The sequence below is a fragment of the Uranotaenia lowii genome, chromosome 1, assembly GCF_029784155.1.
Source record: "Uranotaenia lowii strain MFRU-FL chromosome 1, ASM2978415v1, whole genome shotgun sequence".
Lineage (NCBI taxonomy): Eukaryota > Metazoa > Arthropoda > Insecta > Diptera > Culicidae > Uranotaenia > Uranotaenia lowii.
Window position 1 is genome coordinate 174118750 of NC_073691.1, and position 27024 is coordinate 174145773.

At 34.7% G+C, this 27024-nt stretch overlaps 1 protein-coding gene and 1 long non-coding RNA gene across 5 annotated transcripts in view; both read left to right on the top strand.

Moving 5' to 3' along the window:
• LOC129757671 (ABC transporter G family member 23) overlaps positions 1–27024 on the top strand; it is a 208239-nt gene that overhangs the window by 118240 nt on the left and 62975 nt on the right. The window contains exon 1 of one of the 4 annotated variants that reach the window (XM_055755118.1): positions 7138–7245. The exons of 2 other annotated variants lie outside the window; for them this stretch is intronic. The gene's annotated coding sequence lies outside the window, so the exon portion shown is untranslated. Of the gene's footprint in view, positions 1–7137; positions 7246–7321; positions 7341–27024 lie in introns of those variants that run through there. One more of the 4 variants, XM_055755273.1, reaches the window with a different exon arrangement.
• On the top strand, positions 19389–24610 carry LOC129758003 (uncharacterized). The gene is made up of 2 exons (XR_008739873.1): positions 19389–20047; positions 24107–24610. It is a non-coding gene; the product is annotated as an uncharacterized LOC129758003 (long non-coding RNA).

A 27024-nucleotide genomic window follows, 5' to 3' on the forward strand; every position in this document is an offset into this window, starting at 1 on the left:
CTTACTTACTTACTTACTTACTTACTTACTTACTTACTTACTTACTTACTTACTTACTTACTTACTTACTTACTTACTTACTTACTTACTTACTTACTTACTTACTTACTTACTTACTTACTTACTTACTTACTTACTTACTTACTTACTTACTTACTTACTTACTTACTTACTTACTTACTTACTTACTTACTTACTTACTTACTTACTTACTTACTTACTTACTTACTTACTTACTTACTTACTTACTTACTTACTTACTTACTTACTTACTTACTTACTTACTTACTTACTTACTTACTTACTTACTTACTTACTTACTTACTTACTTACTTACTTACTTACTTACTTACTTACTTACTTACTTACTTACTTACTTACTTACTTACTTACTTACTTATTTACTTACTTACTTACTTACTTACTTATTTACTTACTTACTTACTTACTTACTTACTTACTTACTTACTTACTTACTTACTTACTTACTTACTTACTTACTTACTTACTTACTTACTTACTCACTTACTTACTCACCAAATTACTTAATTACTTACTCACTTACTTACCTACCTACTTACAAGGTTTTGGCAAAGTGCTATAAGTACGTTTCTTCCCATGTTGTTAAAAGCGCGCTTTACCTGTATATGTGAGTACAATTGTTCGACCATTATTTATCTTCGATGCGAAAAAAAGAGATTTACTGTCATTATTTATTTCATATGTCTCAAGGAAACTGTTGGCCCACTTTGGTGTCTTCCAAAAAAAAGTTGCATTATAAATTGGGCTATACAAAGGTATTTTTTGCAAAATTTTCGGTGATGCAGACGGTACTATAGACACCATTTAAATCTTATTTACAATTTTTCATGTTGAAGGTCATTACATAATTTTTTTTGAAATATTTTATTTGGAACACTTATAAAATTTCAATGCGTTCTGATGTGCTATTTAATTATTTCCGTTGAATGATAACAGAGTTATGTAGCTCTGAAATAAAGATTAATTTAATTTACAAAAAAAATATAAATCTCGCGTGAGCTTTCATTACGTCGTATGAAACAAAATGTAAACAAAGGGTTTGATTACGATATAATTCAAAAAGAGACAAAAACTAGTGGACTTCTTCCCATTTAGAATGGACAACATCCTATTTATAAAAATGAAAGCGTTTACTTTGTAACACCATCACGTATAAACGGATGGTCAGAATAATGTGAAATTTGGTATCCGAAGGTTTTTCGGGCCAGAGATGTTTTGTATAATAGTTTCGAGGATCTTACTTTATATGGAAGGAGGACTGCCATACCAAATCATATCCTCCTGCTATCTTCTTCTTTTTTATATAAAAATGGACGCATTTTCTTTGTTACACCACCACGTATAAACGGGCGGTCGGAATAAAGTGAAATTAGGTATCCGAGGGTTTTTCGGACCAAAGATTGTTTGTATGATGGTTTCAAGAATCTTAATTCTTTTGGAAGGGGGGCTCCCATACAAAATCAACAAAAAAAGGACACAACTCGAATAACTTGAAGAAGACTTTTCTAACGATTTATTTAGTAACAGGTAAAACGTAGTTTACCGGATTTGCTGATATTCTATATGTGAGATACAAATTTAAAAGTGGTTAACTTTTGCAGCAGTTTTCTGTAAATTCTTAAGATGTTTCATACGACGTAATGAAAGCTCACGTGGGAAATGAATCTATCTCGAAAAATTAAAATGTTAGAAATCTGTAAAAATACATGTGTTTTTAAGTCTTAAAAATGAGCCAAATTTCCATTTTTGGGGAATATCTGAAGACCCCCGGCGCAAAATCCCCTTATGTCATATGTTATGTTGATATAGGGTAACGGACTTATTTTGGACCGGGTACATATTTTGGACCACCTTGTAGCTTTTTCCCAATATTTCTCTCATAAATCATGTTTATCATGAACATTTTGAACAAATACAGTAAAAACTACTTTTTTTGATTTTAAACATATCTGATATTTCATTTGAATAAGCTGATAAGGGAGAGAAAATTGGAATTAAAATTTTGATATTTCACAGTTGGGTCGAATCAAGCCCATTTCGGGAGGACGTGTCATTATTGGAGTCATCTTTCAAGAGGTTTTCTGCATAACTGTGTTGGATTAAACAACTACAAACATATTCACAGTTATGATAAAACACTTGAAAACTAGTTTGCAATCTCGAAGAACCAAAAAAATGTACTACTTAATTTGATCCATGTCGAAAATAGGTCCTACTCAATTCCTTGAGGACTTAATTTGGATTACTCAACATACTCTGGGTGTTAAACTTCCTGTTAAAGTTCATGAAAGTAATAAGACGTTTTTCGACGATATGAAAAGAATTATGCACAGTTTTTCAATCGCTTACTATAAATAAAATTTGAAATTTTGGCATTATATCATTTAATAAACTCGCTAAAGTCTTAGCCCGCCGTTAGACGGGGTTCACTTCAATCGGCAAAAAACCAAGTCAATCATTCTTTTCACCGTAAAACGGGGTAACTTTGATCACCGGGGTAAATTTGACCAACAATAAACTTTTCCACATTATCATCAATAACTCAGTCTATAGTTTGAATTTTTGAAAACTGTTTTCTACGTTTGAAAGCCTATTAATTGAGTATCAAATAGGTAAAATGTGTTTTGTTTTTGAAACTTTTTTCTGTAAGTAAAAATCTAATTTCAAAATCTTAAAATATCTATGTTTCCCAATGCTCGCAATCAAACAGCTCCTCTGATGATACCAAAAAGCATTTAGAGGCAAACGGGATGCTTAATGTGAAAGAACAACTTTTTTTCTTTGTATATGAACAGTTATAGTGCTATTTTTATAGTCATTTAATGATAATTTCTTTTATATTTAAAAAATACGGACATTTTCCAAAAGTAAGCCCGTATTGGACAAATGGATAGGAACCCTATCAAATCGTCAACTTTGAAGAAAAAATGAAAATGAAAATAGTGGGAAGGCCTAGGGGAATGTGTGAAGGTAAAATTTCATTTGTATGTTGAAGCTCAAACTTTTTAGCAATTATTATATTTTTTGTCCCTAAATGTAGGCAGCATCATAGTTCTTTTTTCAATTATAAATATTTCTTAAATAAAACGTTAAAAATCAAGGTAAAATTGATAAACTTGCATATGTAAATATTATAAAGGTGTTTTGTATCCTTTTTGATCAAGAAAACTCGTTAAAACCGTCAGAATAGGGACTGATCAATGTTACCTCAAAGCATCAAATTCTGAACAGAGACGAAAACGATTTTGAAATCAAATTTAAAGAAGTCTTATATATTTCTGCATCCATGTCTTACGTTCAAAGGAGTCCATTATTTGTTTTAAAAATATAAAACATGCCACATTCCCCTTAACAGAAAAAATAATCGGATTACGGTACTTACTTTTTGTGCACTATGTTTTAACCACGTTAATCTAATAATCCACATTAATGGCTGTTTGATGAGCAGTTGCCAGTAGCTACAGTTTAAAAACATGAAAAAACAGGACATGCACCATGTTTTTTTATGAAGTCATTAATTTTAATTCTAGAAGAAAAGCTTTTCTCATAGTCACGACTATTATTTTTAATGCTTCATGAAAAAATATTGACAGTTTGGTCTACAAATTACAACCATTAAGGGTTGTTTTTCGAAAAAAAAAAATGCTTGGTTAGATAGAAGAGAAAATATAAACCCCTTTTTAAAGGAGGGGTTGGGAAAAAAACGACAACAAATCGCAAATATGTACAAGCTAACTTTTGGCTACCCCTTAACGAATACCTTTGACCCGCTATTCGATAAGACTGGGAGAACTCCTTTTTTCGGATAAAGTCTCTTTCCTTTTTATGGGGTACTCAGCCTGAGAACGCTTGTAGCGGCAAATAACTACCCCTTATTTCAATCGCTCATAACAGCTCATAACGGATTACCCCTTATTTCAAATGCTTGTGTATTGTGTAAATTTTAGGATCTACTAATGGAAAATTTGAACAAATTGTCTATAAAATACTTACAAAAGTCTTTTTTATTAAGGTACACCGGGGTAAGTGGGGACTTCGGGTGGGATAAATAAGTGGGGACGGCTTTATTCAGACTTGATGTTTACACATTTTTTCAATTTTCTTTTCTTCATCAAATTAATTTAGTTTTTGGATCATGAAAAATCGGGAAAAGTACTTGTTTGTTCTGGAATAAGTATATATTTTCGATAAAATCGGATCTTGTGTATTGCAACATAAATTAAACACAATATTCATTGAAAGATGCTTTACTTATAGTACCATGAACTTATTCCAAAATTGTGGATGGTTCTACACGGAAAATAAAAAAAAGGTAAAATTTACCATTTTTTATACTTTTTTATCGAGCTCAATTCAGATGAACTTCACCTTGCTACGAGGTAAGATTTACCTTTTTTGGATTCACCTTTTTTCTCGCTAAATTGTACCTTTTTTCAAACCTCGATTCAGGTAAATTTTACCTAACTGTGAGGTGAGTTTCACCTCGAAGAGGTAGAAGTTACCTTTTTGGCTTTCACGAGCGTTCACCTTTGCTAATTCGGTAAATTTTACCTTTTTATTATTTTCCGTGTAGCAATAAAGTAACGTATTCAACCAAAAACACAAATTTGTTGAAAATTTCCCGAGAAATCAAAGAGCAAATCTACCGTCCCCACTTACCCCATAAGGCTGGGTAAGTGAAGAAATCAGCAGTCCACAACAATTTACGAGGTAACTTTCCTCGCTTTGCGTCTATCAAGCTCATCTCTTCAAAATTTGTAAACAACATGTTCTGCATCACGTTGATGATTTTTCAATGATTTTTCAAAGTTAAACTATGCGAAAAACCGTCCCTACTTACCCCTGTGTACCTTATAGCCAATTTACTGGACGAATAACGACGTTTTGAACCCCTTCTAAGCTCGCTTCCCTAGCTTTTTGAAATAAGGGGTAGAATTGATACGACAAAACGACCCGTTATTTGACAGATCGTGGAGGTTCTCAATAATGGGTCAATTTAACGCCTTTATGGGGTAGCCAAAATTTAGTTTAATTTTTGTATCAGTTGAAATATCCCAGTTATTAGTAGAACCAATTTAACAAAAGAAAATTGAACTATAGCTATGAGATAGCCTTCATATGTTTCAAAACTAAGGAAAAATAGTTGAAATGGGTTAAAATTGCAAGTGAAACAGTACTAAAAATCTAGTTTTTCAGATCCTGTGGATTTGTAATTTTTGAAAAAAAAAATTGGAAAATTTACTCTAATGATACATGTTTTTGTAGATCAAAAGTTGTTTAAAGATAATACTAAACTTTTGTGATTTTTTCAGCAAAAAAAATCTGACTCTAAGATGTTTAAAAAGGTCCCATAGTTCTCGCACATTTTTATCTTTTTTGAATCTGTGTTTTCTTCAGAACTGAAGCTAAACCAAATCCATATAAAGGTTTTGGAAGTCAAATGCATCAATTGATGTCGCGGTGTTGATGATGTCAGACTTTATCAACTTATAATTGAGTCGCCTGCAAAAATTTGCGTTTAAAAATTGATCCTAAAGATAAGCCAACTGGCCAGTATTTAACACTGCAGATCAAATTTCGTTGAAATTACAGTGTGCTGTCGGAATTTTCAAAACGTTTGAAACACACTATATAAAGGAGAAGTGTTTCTATTTTTACTTTATTCTTATCCAAAAAAAATGTTTTAAAGCATAGGAAGTCGTAGAAAAAACAGATGGCTGTAGTAAGAAATATTCAACAAAAAAAAATGTAGTCAAATAGCCTTTGGGGAAAAGTTGAAAAAAAATTAGCTCAGGAATGAATGAAAGTGAACAAACAAAACTTGACAAAAGATTGAGAAAGGGGAAGATTAACTGAATTATTCGCATAATTGCGCATCAATTGCTGTCGTTAATATAGTAAAATTTATTAAAAAAAAATCTTATTTAGTTTAAGGGTGGTCCAAAATAGAAACCTGTTGGTCCAAAATACCGACCAGAGTAATGATCGAAATAACGAGTTTTCAGGCTTAAATATTGCTACACTACAACAAAAGATGGGATGTTTCTATAGAAATAGCCACGATTTTCGTAATGAACGGATAAAGTATTTAGTCAAAAATAGTAACATGTATTTTTTTGTTTCAGAAAATATCATAGCCACTTCCCAATGCGGTCCAAAATAAGTTCGTTACCTTAGATGCTTTTTTTTAGTTGTTTTGAGTTGAGATTAAAAAAAAATTATTCTTGTGTTGCGGTTGTCGTTCAAATTTTTTTTCCATGGAATATACACCTTACATGGAACAAACTTGAACGACATGTCCAAGAAAATATCTAAATACATTATAACGTTCCTTGAATATTGGAGAATCCTACATAAGAAAATTTGGTTCTCGTTGACTTGAAAAATTGACTTTTTTCCAGCTTTTTGAGGATTGGAACCATTATGCGCTTTGCTGTGACAAGAAAATATTTTCATTTTAATCATAACGATTGAGTTTATTGGACAACTTTAAAAAAATAATACTGGACATTTATACCCGCTACTAGTTGAGTTTATTTCAAAAAATATCTCTGGTAATCTGATTCTGATGTTCACAATTAAGTTGCTCAACTGGAGAACAAATGTTTCATATATGCTCATGAAAACACTCGCGTTGTTCAGTAACAGAAAAAAAAAACCGGGTGCTAGAACGAATGACACTAAGCCATTAGCTCGCAATTTCAGTGCCACCGAGTGTTGTTGCTGTTGCTCTTTTCCGAACTGCTAGGCTAGTTTTAATTTCAGAGATCGTAACACTGCTGCCAAAGTAGGTACCTTTAGAGCGAATAACTAGCGTTCTCATATAGGAGGTTTGTTTGAAACTTAAGAATCGTTTTTACATCAAACTTCAAGCGCGCGCACACACAGATTTTCCACCACCCCTTTGAAGCACCGAGAAAAATTAAACCTCAAACTCGCTGTTGGCAAATCCCAAGCCTCGAGAAGAACCACCCCGTCGTAGCTTCAGACAAAACGGTTGAAGTTGAAACTTAGCGAAAAAAAAACATTGAAAAAATTGCTCGAGCACAGAGCTTCGATCGCACGCGGCTCAGGAGCGCAACTTCAGTTTTATTCGGACACTGCACGCCAACGGTTGTCCTACACCGGATTCTCGCGGTTTTGTCTTTCGTGTATTCGCGCCCCCATCTTCAAACCCCCGCCTTGGGTGGTTGCTTCCGAAAGGTGCGAATGGGTTTTTTTTTTATCTTCGTTTGTGAATGGGAGAGGGTGGTGGAAGGAGTTCCTGGTTTAAGGACTTCTAAAGGGACCTCTATTCTGTAATTGTGTTTTCGTATTTTTTTCGGTGGCGATATTCTGTGGGAAAATTAGTGTTCAGTGATTGGTGTTGTTGTTTCGATTTACAACCGGAAATGGGCAATGACCGAATCTGAGATAATCGATGGAAAGTTGTGACCAATTTGTGAATTAGATTTTGCACCCCAAAAGGGAGGAAGAGATAGAAAAAAAAGTGGCTGCAAAAAACGTGCCCAGCGAAAGCAGCGTTTTTTTTTGTGGGAGATTGTGTCTACCGAGCAAAACGGAATTAAGCCTAATTATGCAACGGAAAATTAACTTGTGCGATTGTGCGATGCTTGAAGAGATTTGAAAAATTAAATCAGAAAACGTGAGGATTATGAAGTGAGCAAAACTCAACGAAATATCGAAGAGAAGGACCTTTTAACCGCATTCGTGGAACCAGTTTTCCAATTTTTTCCTTGACAGGAAAGGTGACAAAACAAGCCAGAGCTAAAAAATGTCGGCAGATTAACTTAGGTTAACATCTGCAAACTTCGATAGAAGCCGCCCGTAAGAAAAAAAAACGAAATCAACCACCGATCTGGTGTTCTCAATGATCGGAAAACGAGTTTTTTCGCCTTCATCGATGTCGTTCCATTCCATTCATCCAACCGAGCAACCGAATTGACTGAGACTCTTGGCAACGAACGATCTTTGGCCCGGTCTTGGGCCAGCTCCAACTATATAGTGAAGTGGCTACCCAAATTGTAGGCCACCACCGATTGCACAAAATCTCACCAACCGCATCGAGTCTTCTGTCTTGGGTGGTGGGGCAGCCATTCCGGACCGATGACGGGTGCCTTATGAGAAAAAGTTTATTATTTAAAAAAACACATTTGTCCGAACGAACAGGTGGACTAAATTCCCACATTCTAGAACAACTTTACCACATAAAATGGATAGAATAACTACACCTACAGTACACCTTAACAATGATAACAATCTTCATTGATGGGTTTACGATAACAGCAGCAGTAATTTATCAAAAGTGGCCTTCCCAACCACCCACAGGGGGAAAAAACTTTAGTTCTAGATATCAATGATACTTTCACTAGTATTGATAATGACGATATCTACAATTGGTTCTAGGTGTGCAAACAAATGACAGGAAAAAAAAGTCCTGTCTTGTCTCCTTGAACAAACTGTTAAAATATTCAGAACTCTTTTTTTCTCGGTGGATTGGATGTATAATTATGCAGAAGAATCTAATTTGCTTGAATACTGGGTCGATTCAAAATCGATTTTCCATCAATCAATATTATAGATTAAACTGGACAGATATCTTTTATTAAGGTGCTAAGAAATATTGCATTACCGAATTAACCTCTCACGATAACTGATCTATCCAAGGATAAGCACAAAATGTGAGGTCAAATCAAATATCACGGAAAAGGAAAACCCCACACATAAACCAACATATAATAAATTTCATAGTGAAAAATAACTGAATGCAAATTCATATTGAATAGATTACATAAGGCATCGAAATTCATATTTTGCCGAGGTGCAAAGAACTTAGAGACATGACATGACATAACATGAAATTGCATAACTAAAGGGGCAAACGAACATGATTTTCAGTATTTTTTGGTTGTAGTTTTTAGTTACTTTTCAACTGAAAGGTACGCTTTTTTTTCCTGTCATTAAAAATTGAATCATATTTCGAAATCTAGAAACTGGACGAAGGAAAACTGGATAAACTTTTGAGATATTACCAATTAAGTGACCTCCAATGGAACTTTTGAAAAATTAAACATCCCATCCCCCGAAGGTTCAAGCATCAGATTCCCTGGCGATCTTCTTCATCGTTTAGGATTGGCATTTTATTTGGCACTTATGATGAGCCCGTTCCTTAATGTTACTTTTTTTTTCATTTTTGTAAGCATTTAAATTAAACTAGGGTCGTGCGAATTGCGTGGATTTACGGGCAAAACACAACTCAAAAATTTTTATTCTCATAATAATGTATTTCATTACCTTCAAACAAGGCAGTTTTATTTCAATGAGATCCTTTTTTCTATTCAATTTTTATAGAAATGATACTCCATTTCCACTGCAAGATTATGTTACCGTAAAACGGGGTAACATTGATCAACATGAAATTTTTCCACATAATCATCAATAACTTAGTCTAAAGTTAAAATATCTTACAACTTTTTTCTACGTTTAAAAACCTATACGTTGAGTTTCAAATGTAGAAAAAACTTGATATGTTTTCGAAAATTTTAAATTTATGTAAAAATGTGATTTCAAAATCCTGAAATATCTATGTTTTCGAAGGCTCGCAAACAAACACCCTTCCTGATGAAATCAATGCGTTTAGAAGCAGCAGGTTATTTTATGTGACGGTTCAACTTTTTTCCCCTAGAAAATTTATTCTTTTGGCTTTTGTTGTATTTTGAGGTAAATTTGTTATATTAAAAAAATCGGGACGTTTTCCAAAATCAAGCCCGTTTAGGACAAAAAGCTAGAAACCCTCTCAAACGGTAAAGTTTGAAGGAAAAAATAAAGGAGAATGGTGCGAGGGCCTTGAGAATTGAATAAAGGTAAAATTTCATATTTTTAGTAGGTAAAATTTAAGAAGTAATGTTAAAAAATTTAACCCCTTAATTTATGCAGTATCACGAACTGCCTTAGTTTACCAATTTAATATTATGGAGGTGTTTTGTATCCTTTATGATCAAGAAAACTCGTTAAACCCGTCAAAATAGAGATATAAATTTCTGCAGCCATGTTTTACGTTCATAAAAGTTTGAAAACTCTAGAGTTTGGAGGAACATCGAGGCATAATTTGATTTTTTTTATTTTATTCTTATTAACGTCAATTTGCAGTTTTTTTCGTATTTTAAAGCTTCTCTTAGCTGTAGCTTTTGACAACTGCCAGTCAGTTAGTGTAGGGATTAAACTTTTTTTCATCGAAATACATCAGCAGAATTTAAATCGTGTTTCAGGGTTGCTTAAAAAAAATTGTTTTTTGACTCTCCCAAAAATATGGTAACCTAATCTAAGGTTTTTTTGTATGATTTTACAAATTAAGTGAATAAATCCAGGCTTTATCAACGGAATTTTTTACCAAATATTCGGGCAAGCCCGGATAAAACCAAGCAATCTGGCAAGCTGACTCTAAAGCATGTGTAGCCAAGATTTGCACCGTAATAACCTTATTTTAAAGCTTGCGGACTGCAGAATATTTACACTTTATGAAAAAATTTCATCGTGTGTGGCCTGTCATGGTACAAGGAAAGCAAAATATGTTTGCATAAATTCTGGGGACTCCATCAAACACTCAATACAATTTGACATGCGGGCCACAAGGTTTTTGAAACTTTACGACCGCAAAAAGTATGCAAACATTTTTTTTCTTTTAACATACACCAACAGCCCACAGGCTGATGTGAAATCTTCGTGAAAAAAAACATTTTCTGCTGTTCGCAAGATTCAAAATAAGGCTAATTTGGAAAAAAAACGTCATGATCTAGAGACACTCTGAATTTTCAGTTTACGATACGAATCAAGATGCCCAGATTCTGAAATGTATAAGTTGCTTTATAAACTACCATCGATGTTTTAATCAATTCATCGCAAAATTATTAAAAATACCGTTTATGCAAAACTCTTCAAAAACCGAAGTCAGTAAGAAATTTACTTGAAATTAAATGCCCGAATTTTGCCTGGTTTTTGGATAAAATAGCCCGGATTTGTCCAGCCCGGGTAGGTGCTGAAAATTTTTTATGGCAACCATGAGTTAAACTTTAATATTTTGAGTATTTTCCTTATTTTTTGCCCAAAGTTTTACTTATACTTGGTATTGATCCCGATTTTGCTAATATTTAAAAAAACGCCTCCTGAGCAGACTTCTATGATAAAATTATATTTAATAGTGCCTCGATAGCAAACTGTGGTATCACTTTACCCGAGTTGAGGTGGTAGACTGATAAAATTTGGTTCTTAATTTACATATACGGATACCAGAAACATGTCAATCGAAAGTTTCACTTAACCCTTAATAGTAGCTCGTTTAGCCAACAGTTTAAAAGTGCTTTTGAGAGCACAATGATGCCAAATTTTCGATGCAACAGTTGCCAAAAATGGCATAATTCAACTCTGAAAACAGCACTGAAGGCACAGGCTAAACGAGGTAGCATTATGCTTCAAATATTACTAAAACTAGGCGTATTTGTGCTTTTTTTTAAATGAAGTTTGAGACCAAAATTTTGTTTCTGTTCCACCTATATTCGGATAAAATAATACCAAATTTTACTAACGAGGTATGCTATCAAAAATTAGTGTTATTTTACCATCAAGGTTTGCTCGATTTTTATTTCCGTTTATAGTCAAAGAGGCCTTAAATTCGACAATTGAATATACATTAAAAAGTGTCAGTTTAGATATCACGAGAAAAATAATTGAGATAACTTTTCCCAGTTAGCTTTCCAAATACTGTAATAGGAAAGTGAGGAATCTGAAAATGACAATAGGTAAATCAAGTTTTGGATTTCAACGATGTAAAAATGTATCTGCATGATTTTTTTTAACTTCAAGCAATGAAGTGTCATTTTAAAGAAGTGTTGGGCCAGGCAAGCAAAAAACTAATTTTCTTAGTGTCGACTAAAATAACAAATCTTTTCATCCGTACACGAGCACAATGTTATGATAGAACTATACCTACATTTTTAATCTTGCCTTGAAAGTAGAATTTGGTATCATTTTGCCCGAAAAAAGGTGGTAGAATGTTAAAATTTGAGTCTCATTGTCTATACCATAATCATTCCAAGTGTAGGTTTTACTAAAATCTTAAATCTTGTTTTACCACCATTTGAATAGAATTTAGCCAGTACAGCGATGTCCTTTTTAGGGTCGAAAGAGATCAAAATTTGGCATCGTAGTGCTTTCAAAATTCCTTGAAAAAAGCTGGCTAAACTAAGTTTCAAATACATTTAGTGACATCAAAATTTTGCAGAACTGTGCCATCCGCATAATGAAAAATGTAACATTGAACAACCTTTAATCAGGCTGATTTTGACCTAAATTTGCTAAGAAGGCAAAATTATATTTTTGTTGATAATGTCAAATTTTCCATACGAAAATGATTCTATTTAGAATACGGTTACCAGATTGCCCGGTTCTATCCGCGTTTGTCCGGATATTTAATACAAAATTTGAGATTTCATTTCATTGAAAAACAGCACGGATTTTGCCCAGATTTATTCACTTTATTTGGCAAATAAAACAATAAAAAAAACAAATTGTGTTGTAAAAATTTTCAATTAATGCATCCATAACGAATTTTTGTTAGTAAGTTTTACAAAAATAATCAAAAGAGGTTTTTTTGAAGCCTAAAATACGTTTTAGATCTGTCGATAAATTTTGATGAAAAAAATTATTTTTTCAATCCGTTTTTCCTGATTTTTGTTGAGTTATTTTTGGGCTTTGTCAAAATTTGCCCGGATACTGAACGGATTTTTGGTCGTCAATTTCGGAATCAAATGCCCGGATTTTGCCAGGTTTTTATATAAAATTTACGTGGATTTGTCTGACCCACCTACGAGCTGAAAAAATTGAGCTGCTTTCGATTCAGGCATCCGTCAAAATGCCACTGGAAAAAATCTGGAAATTTTAGTTTTAAGGATTTTTATAGTTAAAAACTACTGAAATCGGAAAATTTGTATACCAAGGTTACAATTAAAATAACAAAAAATGTCGGTAACAAATCTGCACGTTGAATGTTAGATTCAAAATTTCAACAAAACTTTTCATGTCTACCTCCGATTTCTTTTTAAACTTTCTCAATGTGTTATCCTACATTCACATGTTTGTTTCTTAATGATTAAATAATTTTTACAAATTTGAAGTTTTGATATTTTGTTGTTCTGTTCAAACGAAGCAAAAGTTACTTCCTTAAATTCCTAATTATGTTTGCATCAAACAGTTGATATTTTCTCAGTCTTGTTTATTTTTTGTTTTAATATATTTAATTTGAAATTATCAAAAAGTAAGGTTGGTTTTCAAATGAGAAAATTTTGAACGTTGAAATATACTCGAGCTTTTAAAAAGTTAAATTAAGTTATGTTTTTTTTTTGTTTAACTTAAAAAATGTCATGATGTTTCTCACATGAAGGATAATTAAGAATTAAAGAAAATATTGCAGAAAAGAACTGAACTTCAATTCCGCGATTAACAAAACAGAAAAATCAATTTTGTCATTCATCAGACAGAATTTAGAGCAGGGGTGAGCAACCTTCTGAACCAACACCCCTTTTTGTATTGAAAATCTTTTCGGCGAGCTGCAATAAAAACAACATTTATTGATAATTTTCTAAACTTGGTCAATAGCTTTTGACGAATATCAATATTCATTTTTTTTTATTTTCAACAAAAAAAATAATATGGCAAATTTTTATTTTTGAATTTTTTAAATAAATTTTTGTTATTTTTTTCAACCACAATATTTTTAATGTTGAAATTTATAGAAAATTTAAACTTTATTTTTCTTTACAACCTAAGTTTGGCTTTGAAGCCCCGATTTTTCTCTAAAACCAAACAATTTTCATAGACTTATCTTTCATGATAGTTGAAAACTTATCGTAGGACAGTTTCAATTGGATGAAGCAAACTATATGAAATATGGTATTTGACGAGAAAATCATAAATTGTTTAACTTAAGTAATTTGAGCTTTTGGTTAGAATTTCACTTAATTAGATGAGAAATTTGGGCAAAACCTGGGTTTTTTCTTCGAAATCCTAGCATCTAGGCCAGGCCGGGCTTTTCTCAATTTTTTTTCTTGGAAAATCCGGGTAAACCTGTTAATTTGTTGTCAATCGCTTCTTCTAGCATTTCGATTTTGACGTTTCGAGGGATGTATCCCGGCGAAGAATTCTTAGTTCGTTTTTAAGATAAATTTTCGTTAGCATAAAGTTTTTTTTGATGGTATGATTTGCTTTTTGAATTGTTTTTAACTTTGATCTTTACAGTGACCGGAACCGGCGCAGCATTTCGAGAAAAATTAGTAAACTACATTTTCCAAGAGGAGTTTTAAATATATCAAGATAAAATGTTCAATCGAACTATAATAAATCGGTCAACGGAGTTAAAAAATAAAGACAATCACTATATTCGGCGACTAGGTTTTTAGTTCCCTATTTTGGTTTAAATTGATCAAAGGTTATATTAGTACTAATTCGTGTACAAAAACTACCCTATTTGGACCACTTTTGCAGTGCCTTCAGAGGTGATTTACGCTGCTTGTCAGGATTGAGCAAACGAGGCTCTCTCGACACCAACAACAGTGCCTTCTGGCAGCTAGTTGTTTCCATCGTCTGTTTGAAAATATGGTATCGTAAATGGTACCCAGATTTATTTTTTACGGTCGCCATGTACAAAGGAAATAAGTGTACAAATCATTCAAGAGCTCGCTCGTTCTTTTTTTTAATTTTAAATATTCTTTTCGACAAAAATTTTCGAGGAAATATCTTTTCACTTTAGTAAAGGTGGAGAGTTAATTTTCGCTAGAGCCAAAATGGCAAACCGAAAGCTGACAACAACTTTTAGCACCTGAGAAAGATCGCTAGAAGTCGCACCACGAATTCTGTGCAACTTTTCCCCGCGCTAGCACCCTCTAATCATCGACGAAGACTTCGGTGAGCAGCAGCACACTTGGGGGATCTTTTGAGAGTTGTGAAAACAAGTTTTACCAGTTCATTCACAATCCAGCAATGCCGGAGTTATTCGGTCGTTGCGGAATACAAACGTCAGTTCGGTCGGTTCTGAAAGCTGCCTGGTTTGGTGACCGAGCATTTTTTTTTTCTCTTTTAATTATTGGTTAAGGTTTCAGCCAGGTTCTGACCATATGGTACACCGCTGGCGGTTCTGAATGTTGCAATGCCAAAGTCTCTCAATCGACGCCACTTCACAGCCACAGCTACTAGTTACTCTACGACACTAGCTACTATGAAGGAAAAAGTTGGCCCGAACGACATGTCCGACAACATAGACCTTTCACAAAAAGGCAGCTGTTAGATAGTTGGGTTTAATTTCTGCTGAGCTAGATCTTATTACAAACTGGCTTGCGCCAGGGTGAAGAAATTTTAGCTGGAGGTGTCTCGTTTTGAAAGTGACTCATACACGCATATCTGCTGATGGACTTTGAACGAAAATTGCTAAACTTACAATGCGGAACTTTCCAGACTTGCAAATTCCTACCGGCTGATCCCACGACCATTGTCTCATTTCCATACGTGTTTAGGGTTTCAAATTTATTCATAACTTTGTGCCAGAGACAAGCATTAAGCGACAATTCTTTTAGGCCTGAACTGACTTGAACTTCTTGATTCGGATGCGTGCCGAATTTTTTTTATTCATATCTCACACGCAGCAACCATTCAAATCTTCTGCAAGGTCGCCCAGTATACACAAAAATGCGTAGTTCTCATTAGCTGAGATCGTTAACGCATCAACGCAGCATCGTCTCGTCACATTTTAACAATTTAAACGCTTGATGAAGCTCTCAGATTCGGGACGGCTTTTTCATGCTATTAACGTTTGAAATCTCCGATCGAAATTTTCCGAACAAGAATATATAATACATTTTCTGGCTCAGGATCAGTCGGAACAGCGAATTAGGTATTCAAAATTCTAATTTCTGTTTGCGGAACTAGAAATTCATAGCTTATCAAGAATATTTAAAGAAAAAGACAGATAGACTGTAAGTCTATCTGGGTAGAAATATCTCGCATCGACTGGTCCACTAGTTATTTTCAGAAAGTTTCAGAAATTACTTACAGGGTTACTCACTGTTCTGGTTTTACGATTTTCAAACTCTCTGTTTCCACTTGAAGACAAAGTCAAAATGAACAATCAGCTAAAGCTGCCTATAAAGTCTGCGTTTCCTAAGCCATTCCATATTTTTTTTCCACTGGAAGGTCAAACCAAAACAAACAACCAGCAGCAGCAGCATAAAGAATCTGCGCTTCCTAAGGCTATCCTGTCGTTTCTACCGAAAAACCAAATCAAAACATACAATCAGCAGCATCCTGAAAAATCTGCGCTGCCAAGCTATTCCGTTTTTTTTCACCGGAAAGCCTAATCAAAATAAAAAATCAGCAGCAGCAGCCTTAAAAATCTGTGCTTTCTAAGCCAATTCCGTTTTTCCGCCGAAAGGCCAAATCAAATCAAAACAATCAACAGCAACAATCTTAAAACTTTGCGCTTTCTAAGCCATTCCGTCTTTTTCTACCCAAAAACCAAGTCAACGCAAAACAATCAGCAGCAAAAGTCTTTAAAATCAGCGCTTTCCAAGCCATTCCGTCTTTTTTACTAGATGGTCAAATCAAAACAAACAATCAACCGCAACCGTCCTAAAAATCTGCACTTTTTAAGCCAATTCCATCTTTTTCCACCGCAAGGCCAAACTAAACAAACATTGAGCAGTAAGTCTTACAATCTGCGCTTCCTAAGCCAATCCCGTACTTTTCTACAGAAAATCCAAATCAAAACAAACGATCAAAAGCAGCCTGAAAAATCTGCGTTTCCTATGCCATTTCGTTATTTCCACCCGAAGGCTGAATCAAAATAAACAATCAGCAGCAAGTCTTAAAATTCTGCGCTTTCTTAGCCAATTTTGACTTTTTCCACCGGAAGACCAAGTCAAAGCAAAACAATCAGCAGCAACAGTTTTTAAAATCTGCGCTTCCTAAGCCATTCCGTCTTTTTAACATCAGAAGGTCAAATCAAAACAAACCCTTCTAAGCCAATTCCGTCTTTTTCACTGGATGATCATATCAAAACACAAAATCTGCGCTTTCGAAGCCAATTACGTATTTTTCCACCGGAAGACCAAACCAAAACAAGCAATCAGCAGCAAGTCTTGAAAATCTGCGCTTCTCAAGCCAATCCCGTATTTTTCCACCGGAAGACCAAATCAAAACAAACAATCAGCAGCAACCTGAAAAATTTGGTCTTCCTAAGCCATTCCATTATTTCCACCGGAAGGCCAAAACTTAATAAACAATCAGCAGAAGCTGTTTGAAAATCTGCGCTTCCTAAGCCATTCCGTCTATTTCCACCGGATTACCATGTCAAAATAAACAATCAGCAGCAGCAGCATCAAAATTCTGCGCTTCTTAAGCCAATTCCATCTATTTTCACTGGACGGTCAGATTATTTGAATCAAACAATCTTCGCTTTCTAAACCAATCCTGTATTTTTCATCGGAAGGCCAAACCAAAACAAACAACCAGCAGCAAGATTTAAAAATCTGCGCTCCGTGAGCCAATCCTGTGTTTTTCTACCGGAATGCCAAATCAAAACAAACAATAAGCAGCAGTCTGAAGAATCTGCGCTTCTTAAGCCATTCCTTTATTTCCTCCGGAATAAAAATAATCATTCAGCAGCAGCAGCCTTAAAAATCTGCGCTTGCTAAGCTAATTCCGTTTTTCTCACCGAAAGGCCGAATCAAAACCAAACATTCAGCAGCAAGTTTTAAAAATCTGCGCTTCCTAAGCCATTCCGTCTTTTTCCACCGGAAGGCCAAGTCAAAGCAAAAAATCAACAGCAACAGTCTTTGAAATCTGCGCTTGCCTAGAAAATCCGTATTTTTATCCACCGGAAGGCCAAATCAAAACAAATAATCAGCAGCAGTAGCCTAAAAAATCTGCGCTTCCTAAGCCAATTCCGTTTTTCTTACCGGAAGGCCAAATCAAAACAAAACATTCAGCAGCAAATTTTCAAAAAAATGCGCTTCCTAAGCCATTCCGTCTTTTCCACCAGAAGGCAAAGTCAAAGCAGAAAAAACAATAGCAACAGTTTTTAAAATCTGCGCTTCCCAAGCCGTTCCGTCTTTTTTTCCACTGGAAGGTAAAATAAAAAAAAACAATCAGCAGCAGCAGCCTTAAAAATCTGCGCTTCCTGAGCCATCCCGTTTTTTGCACCGGAAGTTCAAATAAAAATAAACAATCAACAGCAGCAGCCTTAAAAATCTGCGCTCCCTGACCCATTCCGTTATTTCCACCGGAAGGCCAAATCAAAACAAACAATCATAGCAGCAGTCTTAAAAATCTGCCTATTTACATCCTCTGCGTCTTATTTACCGGAGCCAGAACCATTTCTGAACAATCTGAGCATCAGCCTTGCAAATCAACTATTATTTTATTTTATTTTTATTCAATTTGATTTATTCTCTACATCACGTTCATCTCATATTTAAACTAACATTAATTGAGTGTTAAACTTTTAACAAAAAAACAAAGGAATTTTTTCTAATGTTAAGCTTGTTTGTCTCAACCATTCATCTGAGGCTTCGAGGCCCAACTTCAAACCGGAACAAGCCTGGTGGCGACGTCACGTCTACAAAGATCGCCAACGAAAAAAAAGTAACGACATGATTGATAAACCGATCAAATCATACTCCTAGTCGTGGTCCAGTCCGTTTGGTTTTGATGGACCTCGAAACAACAACAACGACAAGGGCTCTCGAAAGCTGTAACAATTTGAACAGGTTTGGATTTTAGCTCGATTTGTGGTTGGTAGATTTTGCGGTTGAATCACAGGTGTCCAAGTGAAGAGTCAGCCTTAGGCGAACTTCCGCTCGCAATTTGTTGCTACCCAACATTGTTTTTTTTTTTCAAACCATTACGGACTCAACATCGAATATGGGAGAAAACTGCTGCTCGTTGGAGTTGTTATTTTCCATTTGATTTAGTATCTGGTTCGGAGGCTCTATCATCTGTGGTTTTACCAATAATGGAAATGATAATGATGATGGACCGATGACAAAATACATCAGCTCTCGATCAGGAAGTCATTAGATAACTCAAAAACGTGGAAAAAGTGGAAATCTTTCGAACATTGGACCAACTTGATCGAAGCCAAATTTGATGACAGTTGGGTCACGGTGCTCGAATGTAAACAGCTACCTGTTATGTCCATTGAATTAAAATTAATATCGTGACGGAGACTTACATCTCTGAGTGTGAAACCAGACGTATGGATTTATAATAAATAGCTGACGAATGAGAAGAGCAGGTCTCTTATCATTCGTACAGCCTCACTACCACAACCCTGTGTATTATCATTCTACCTCGAAATATCTAACTAAACTATCCATTTGTCAGCTCAGTATTTCAGTTGATTTCCTTTCGTGAGGCAGACACATCATTTTGGCGACGAGAAAATCGGATTGCGCGTAAGTTTTGAGGGAGTGATAAAAGTATTTATCGACTGCGAAATAAATTTTCGGTATACGGTCGGAAGTGTCTTTTGAGTGCGAAGTGATAGTTGGTTAAATCCCGGCCGCAGGAATACTTTCCGCATTTCAGCTGGTTGGATCTGACTGGTGTTATTGTAGCGCGCCAGAAGTAATAGTTTACTTTCTCTGAGGCAATTTGGATCAATTGAAAGTGGTTAATTTTTGGTGGATACATTTCGGCAGCAGGAATCTTTTCCGCGAGAAGCACGGGTAGAAAAAGCTGGGAAACTTGTGCTAAGGTTATTGACCTTTTCGCCGATATCAACAAAAAAAAAAGTTTCGAACTCTGCTAGTTGGGTCTGGATCACCATTTTGAGGAGGAAACCCTATATTTTGTGACTCCGGATTGGGGTAGATCATCATCCAACTGTTAAGCAAATAAATCACCAGGATTGTCTGATCGGCAAGGGTCGAACGACGCCATCATAGATTGGTTCGGAACCTCGGTAAGCGTATCTTGATTTCCTTTCAATTGAGCTACAGTGATTATTATTCATCACAAATTATTGATTTTCAAAAATTCATTTTGATTTTGACTTCTGCATTGAATTGAATCACGATTATTGTCGATATTTTTACGATTAAGTAACGAGTCATTTGAAATGGCTAATAATAACAACAACGCGAATAGCCTTATTGCATTGATCGAGCCTTACAGAAGAGGTACATCCTTTTGTAATTGGGTGGAAAGATTGAAATTTTGTTTCCAAGTGAACAATGTTCAGGATGATCAACGCAAACCTTTGTTGTTCACTTTGAGCGGCCCTTTGGTTTTTGATGAGCTTATGCTTCTCTACCCTAACGGTCAATTGGCCGCTGCAGACTATGACGATATGATTGACAGACTAAAACAAAGGTTTGATAAACGAGAAAGTTCCAGGATTCTTAGGTTCAGATTTACTACTCGGGTTCAAGAACCAAATGAGTCTTTGGAAGACTTTATTTTATCACTGAAAATGCAAGCAGAATTCTGTAATTTTGGCGAAGCTAAATCAAGTATGATTTTAGATCGTATTGTTGCGGGGGTCAGGGACGTAAATTTGCGTCAGCGTTTATTGGTTGAACAAAACTTAACCCAGGAGATGGCGGAAAACTTGGTGGCTACATGGGAAATGGCCCAAACTAATGCCTTTGCTATGGGTGGACAAGGTCCTTTTAGTGGTATCGGTCGTTATGGACAGGTAGCGAATCTTAGGGGTCCAGTGAAATCTAGATTGGGTACACGACCAGCTATAAGGGATCGACCATATGAGTATAGAAATCATTATCATCAACAAGAAAGCTTTGAGGGTAGGCAACCAAGACGCTACACTGGGACTATTCCAAAGGCAACAAGCGGAAACACTTCGTATCGCGAGGAAAAAAAACGGAAACCGGATTACAAGAACACTGTTTGCGACTTTTGTAAAATAAAGGGTCATCCGAAAAGGAAATGTTTCAAACTAAAAAATTTGAAAAAGCAAGCAGTCAATTTTGTAGACAATTTGAATTCGGGCCACGAAAAGGACTTGAGCGAATTGTTCAACCGTATGCGGCCAAGAGTTTCAGACTCGGATAGCGATGATAGCGATTCAGGTAGTTTTCAATGCATGCATTTGACTTCAATCAATGGGATTAGCGATCCATGTCTGCTGTGTATTAATATTGAAGGGAAATTTATTCAGATGGAGGTTGATTGTGGTTCTTCTGTGACGGTGATGGGTATTAACCAATTTAAAGCTCTTTTTGATAAAAAACTGAAAAAAACCGATAAAAGTTTAATTGTTGTGAATGGCTCTAAATTACGAATTGCAGGTGAAGCCAAAGTATTAGTTAAGTTTAAAGATATTGAAACTAATCTGAAAATTATTATTCTTGATTGTTCTCACAGTTTTATTCCTCTTTTAGGAAGAAATTGGTTAGATATATTCTATTCTGACTGGAGAAATTTTTTCACAAATTCCTCCTCGGTACAAAATTTAAACTCATGTTCTACTGAAGAAGTTATTAATGACGTGAAACAAAAATTTTCCAATGTTTTCAACAAGGACTTTTCTTCTCCAATTGTGGGTTATGAAGCTGAACTAATAATCAATGATGAAAAACCAATTTTTAAAAAGGCATATGAAGTACCTTACAGGTTGAGGGACAAAGTTTCCGAATATCTTGAGAACCTTGAAAAGCAAAATGTCATTACTCCAATTAAAAATAGCAAATGGGCCTCTCCAATAGTCATTGTTATCAAAAAAGACAACGAAATTAGACTTGTGATTGACTGCAAAGTGTCTATAAACAAAGTTTTGGTACCTAACACTTACCCACTTCCAGTTGCTCAGGATCTTTTTGCTAAATTGGCAGGTTGTAAGGTTTTCTGCTCTTTAGATCTTGAAGGAGCATATACTCAACTATCACTATCCGAAAGGTCAAGAAAATATATGGTAATCAACACATTTAAAGGGCTTTTTACATATAATCGGCTTCCACAAGGAAGTGCATCTAGTGCAAGCCAATTTCAGGCGGTTATGGACAGGGTTTTGGAAGGATTAGAAAAAGTTTTTTGCTATCTCGATGATGTGTTAATTGCTGGTTTAAATTGGGATGATTGCAAACAAAAGCTTTATTTGGTGCTAGAAAGGTTAGCAAAAGCCAATATCAAAATTAAACTGAGCAAGTGTAAATTTTTTGTTAATGAATTGGTATACTTAGGTCATACAATTAGCCAAAAAGGATTGATGACATGTTCGGATAAAATTTTAACTGTTCAGAAAGCAAAAGCGCCAACTAATGTTAGCGAACTCAAATCATACTTAGGGTTGATAAATTATTACAACAAATTTATTCCGCATTTATCAAGCAAATTGTATTACTTGTACAATTTACTAAAAAAAGATGTCAAGTATGTTTGGGATGAAAATTGTGACAGAGCATTTAGAAAAAGTAAAAATTCCTTGCTTTCAGCGAATATTTTAGAATTTTACGATCCCAATAAGCCGATAGTAGTTGTTTCTGACGCTTCCGGCTATGGTTTAGGAGGAGTAATAGCACATATTGTAGATGGTTTTGAAAAACCAATATGTTTTACCTCTTTTTCGTTAAATGACGCTCAAAAAAAGTACCCTATACTTCATCTTGAGGCTTTAGCCTTGGTCTGCACTATCAAAAAGTTTCATAAATATCTATATGGTCAAAAATTTCAAGTTTTCACCGATCACAAACCATTAGTAGGAATTTTTGGGAAAGAGGGACAGAACTCAATCTATGTTACAAGACTTCAACGTTTCATTTTGGAACTCTCAATTTATGAATTTGAGATTCATTACAGACCTTCTTCAAAAATGGGAAACGCGGATTTCTGTTCAAGGTTTCCGTTAGATCAATCGATTCCTGAAGAACTTGATGTTGAATTTGTAAGAAGTATAAACTTTAGTAAAGAAAACCCAATTGATTTTGCTCAAGTCGCTAATGCGACTCAAGAAGATCCTTTTTTATCAACGGTTTTTACTTATCTACGAGATGGATGGCCAAAGAAAATGAGTAAACAATTCAGTGGTTTGTTTTCAAATCAGCAAGACTTAGAAATTGTAAGTGAATGTTTAATGTACCAAGGGAGAGTAGTAATACCACAAATTTTACAAAGTAGGGTTCTTAAACTTTTACATGCCAATCATGCAGGGGTGGTCAAAATGAAACAATTGGCGAGAGGCACTGTTTTTTGGTGTAATATAAACAAAGACATTGAAAACCTTGCAGCTAATTGTGATATTTGCAACAGCAGAGCTGTGATACCTAAACAAAAAGTTGAGTCGAAATGGACTCCAGCTTTAAGACCATTTAGTAGGCTACATATCGATTTTTTTCACTTTTCTAGTCACACTTTTCTTCTTATAGTTGATAGTTTTTCAAAATGGATAGAAGTAATCTGGATGAAAAGGGGTACTGATAGCGGAAAGGTTTTAATAAAACTAGTGGATTTTTTTTCAAGATTTGGGTTACCAGATATTTTGGTGTCAGACGGAGGTCCTCCTTTCAACTCACATGCCTTTATCATGTTTTTGGAAAACCAAGGAATAAAGGTTATGAAAAGTCCACCTTATCACCCAGCCAGCAATGGTCAGGCTGAAAGGTTAGTGCGTACCGTTAAAGATGTTCTGAAAAAGTTTTTTCTAGATGCAGAGTACTCACAACTGAACTTAGAAGATCAAATCAGTTTATTTCTTTTCAACTATAGAAACTTTCTATCAAGTGATGGGAAAAGTCCATTTGAAAAAATATTTTCCTTTAAACCAAAGACCTTATTTGATTTAATTAATCCTACAAAGCATACTAAAATTTCAAATAAAAACTCATTAAGAGATGATATAGTGGTACCTAACAAGGTTGCGGCTTTTCCCAAAAGGGTGGTGGTTGATCCTCTAGATGAACTAGCTGAAGGTGATGAGATTTGGTATCAAAACCATAATCCGCACAACCCAGCTAGATGGATAAAGGCTACATTTTTGAAACATTTTTCACCCAATACAATACAGATACTTGTTGGAAACGCAGAGGCAATGGCCCATCGACATCAAGTCCGGACAGTTGAGTTGGAACATCGGGTGGTACGGCCAAACGTCTGGAACGCTATGAACAAAAAAAATGACTCAAACGAACGATAATGATGAGAGGCTGAGACAAGTGGCCAACCCCAGAAAGCGTAAGCAACAAGAGTCACTGGCAAATTCCGGAGACACACCTGAGCCACGACGGTCAAAGAGGATTAGAAAGCAGAACAAGGATGAAGATTATGAATATTAAGTGAATTGAATTTTGAATTTTATGAAAGCTTATAATTACAAATTCTGATCGATAACTGTTGATCGAATTTATTTTTTTTAAAGGAGGAAAATGATGTTATGTCCATTGAATTAAAATTAATATCGTGACGGAGACTTACATCTCTGAGTGTGAAACCAGACGTATGGATTTATAATAAATAGCTGACGAATGAGAAGAGCAGGTCTCTTATCATTCGTACAGCCTCACTACCACAACCCTGTGTATTATCATTCTACCTCGAAATATCTAACTAAACTATCCATTTGTCAGCTCAGTATTTCAGTTGATTTCCTTTCGTGAGGCAGACACATCACTACCTACTTCATTTCCAATTTTCCATGAGCTGTTCATTTTAAGCTTCATTTTATGTTTATGGACAGCCGCCTGTAATTGAAAACAACAATTGAAATCGCCGTGAATGGGCGAGCATCGTCGAGCTAGCTGATGAGCCGATACAAGGACAGAGCCACTCAATGGCCACCAATAACAGAAATGGCTTGACTTGAGGGTGGTTTAGTAAACAATAAACAATTAAAGGTCTCGGTGAAGATCGACGTCGTTTAAGGCAACTTCATTCAGGCTGATGGGGAGACCTTTCAGACTATTGATGGTAGACAATTGGTTTCCGAAAACTATTAAAAATAATACTTTTTGGCACCTTGAATTAGATTATAAAACAATGTTTTTCTTTGTAATTAAGATTCTTAAAAATCTGGTTCTCAATTTTGTATCCGAAAGTTTATGGATCACCAACCCTGGAACCTGAGAGGAAAGGAGGTGGTTCCATACAGAATTCTAAAATTTAATAATGAAAACCATCGTATTTGATACATACGCAAAAACATAGATAAGTTGTTGCATTGGAACAGCCCTTTTTTCTTTAAAAATAATGGGCACGGTTTCATACTTTCTCCAAGACCGTAACTTCGTATCTTATAAGACAAAAAAACTATTAGCTGTTGAATAGGGGTATGTCTTGAAGCATTGAAAATCAATCAATTCAACTGACATCACTGTTTGTGCCTAGCGAGGTATTTTATGACTTTTTTTTAACGAATACTTTGTAGGCACCAGCAGTGATGTCAGTTTCATTGATTGTTTCCCAATGCCAAAAGACATACCCCTTTTCAACAACTAACAACTTTTTGACTCATAAGATACGAAGTAATGATCTTCGAGAAAGTTTTTCAGCGGAAAATTTCTTTTAACGAATTTATAAATTGACACAAAACCGATTACCAGGCTCGGTTCTATAGAAGAAACGAAAATCATGTTGATTTTTTAGAACAAAATATTCAATTTTCCCATGCAAACATAACAGTTCAAATTAACTCATGTAAACGTTGCTTCAAAATTCGACGACAAAAAATCTTAGATGAGTTTTGAACCAATACAAAGCTTTTAAGACCCCAGGGTTAGAAAAATTCAAAAATTATCCCAAATTGACTCAGTCCAAGGTACACTAAACAGTAGCTCTGCTTTTTTTTGAACAAAAAAATTGGTGTGCTTTTCGATTAAGACTTGTTCACGAAAACAACGTTCTACTGACTAATTTGTGTAAACAGAAGTAATGTTATCACCATGTTGTATGTTGTGGAAGAAGGCATAACAAACGGATGATGAAATTTTAATTGAGGCCCTTGAAGTCAAAGGCTATGAGTGAGCCTTTTAGTTGCTGTGTTTGACCATTTTGTCATACATTTACTTAAAAACTTGCATTTTCTTTCATACGTAAAAGTAGGTATCATAAAACGGGGTAACTTTTATCAACGGGGTAAATTTGACCAACGATACACTTTCCCACATTATCATCAATAACTCAGTCTTTAGTTTGAATTTTTGAAAACTGTTTTCTACGTTTGAAAGCCTATAAAATTTAAAAAAAAAGTTTAAAATAGGCAAAAATTGGGTTGTATGTGATTTTTTTTGTTAGTAAAAATTTAATTTCAAAATCTTAAAATATCTATTTTTCAAAGGTTTGCAAACAAACAGCTCTAATGATGATACCAAAAAGCATTTAGAAGCAAACCGATTGTTTAATGTGAAAGAAAAACTTTTGTTTTTTTTTGTAATGAATAGTTATAGTGCTATTTTTATAGTCGTTTAATGAATTTTTGATATTTAAAAAATGAGGACGTTTTCCAAGACTAAGTCCGTATGAAGGAAAAATGAAAATCTAAATAGTGGGAGGACTTAGGGGAATGTGTGAAGGTAAAATTTCATTTGTATTTTGAAGCTCAAACTATTTAGCAATTATTATATTTTTTTGCCCCTTAATGTAGGCAGCATCATAGTTATTTCTTCGATTATAAATATTTTTAAAATAAAAAGTTTAAAATCAAGGTTAAATTGATTAACTAGCATATGTAAATATTATGAAGGTGTATTGTATCCTTTATGATCAAGGAAACTCGTTAAAACCGTCAGAATAGAGACTGATCAATGTCACCCCAAAGCATCAAATTCTGAACAGAGACGAAAACGATTTTGAAATCAAATTCAAAGTAGTGTAATAAATTTCTGCATCCATGTTTCACGTCAAAGGAGTCCGGTACTGGTTTTAAAAATATAAAACATGCGACATTCCCCTTAACAGAAAAAATAATCGAAAAATATTGAAAAAAGTGAT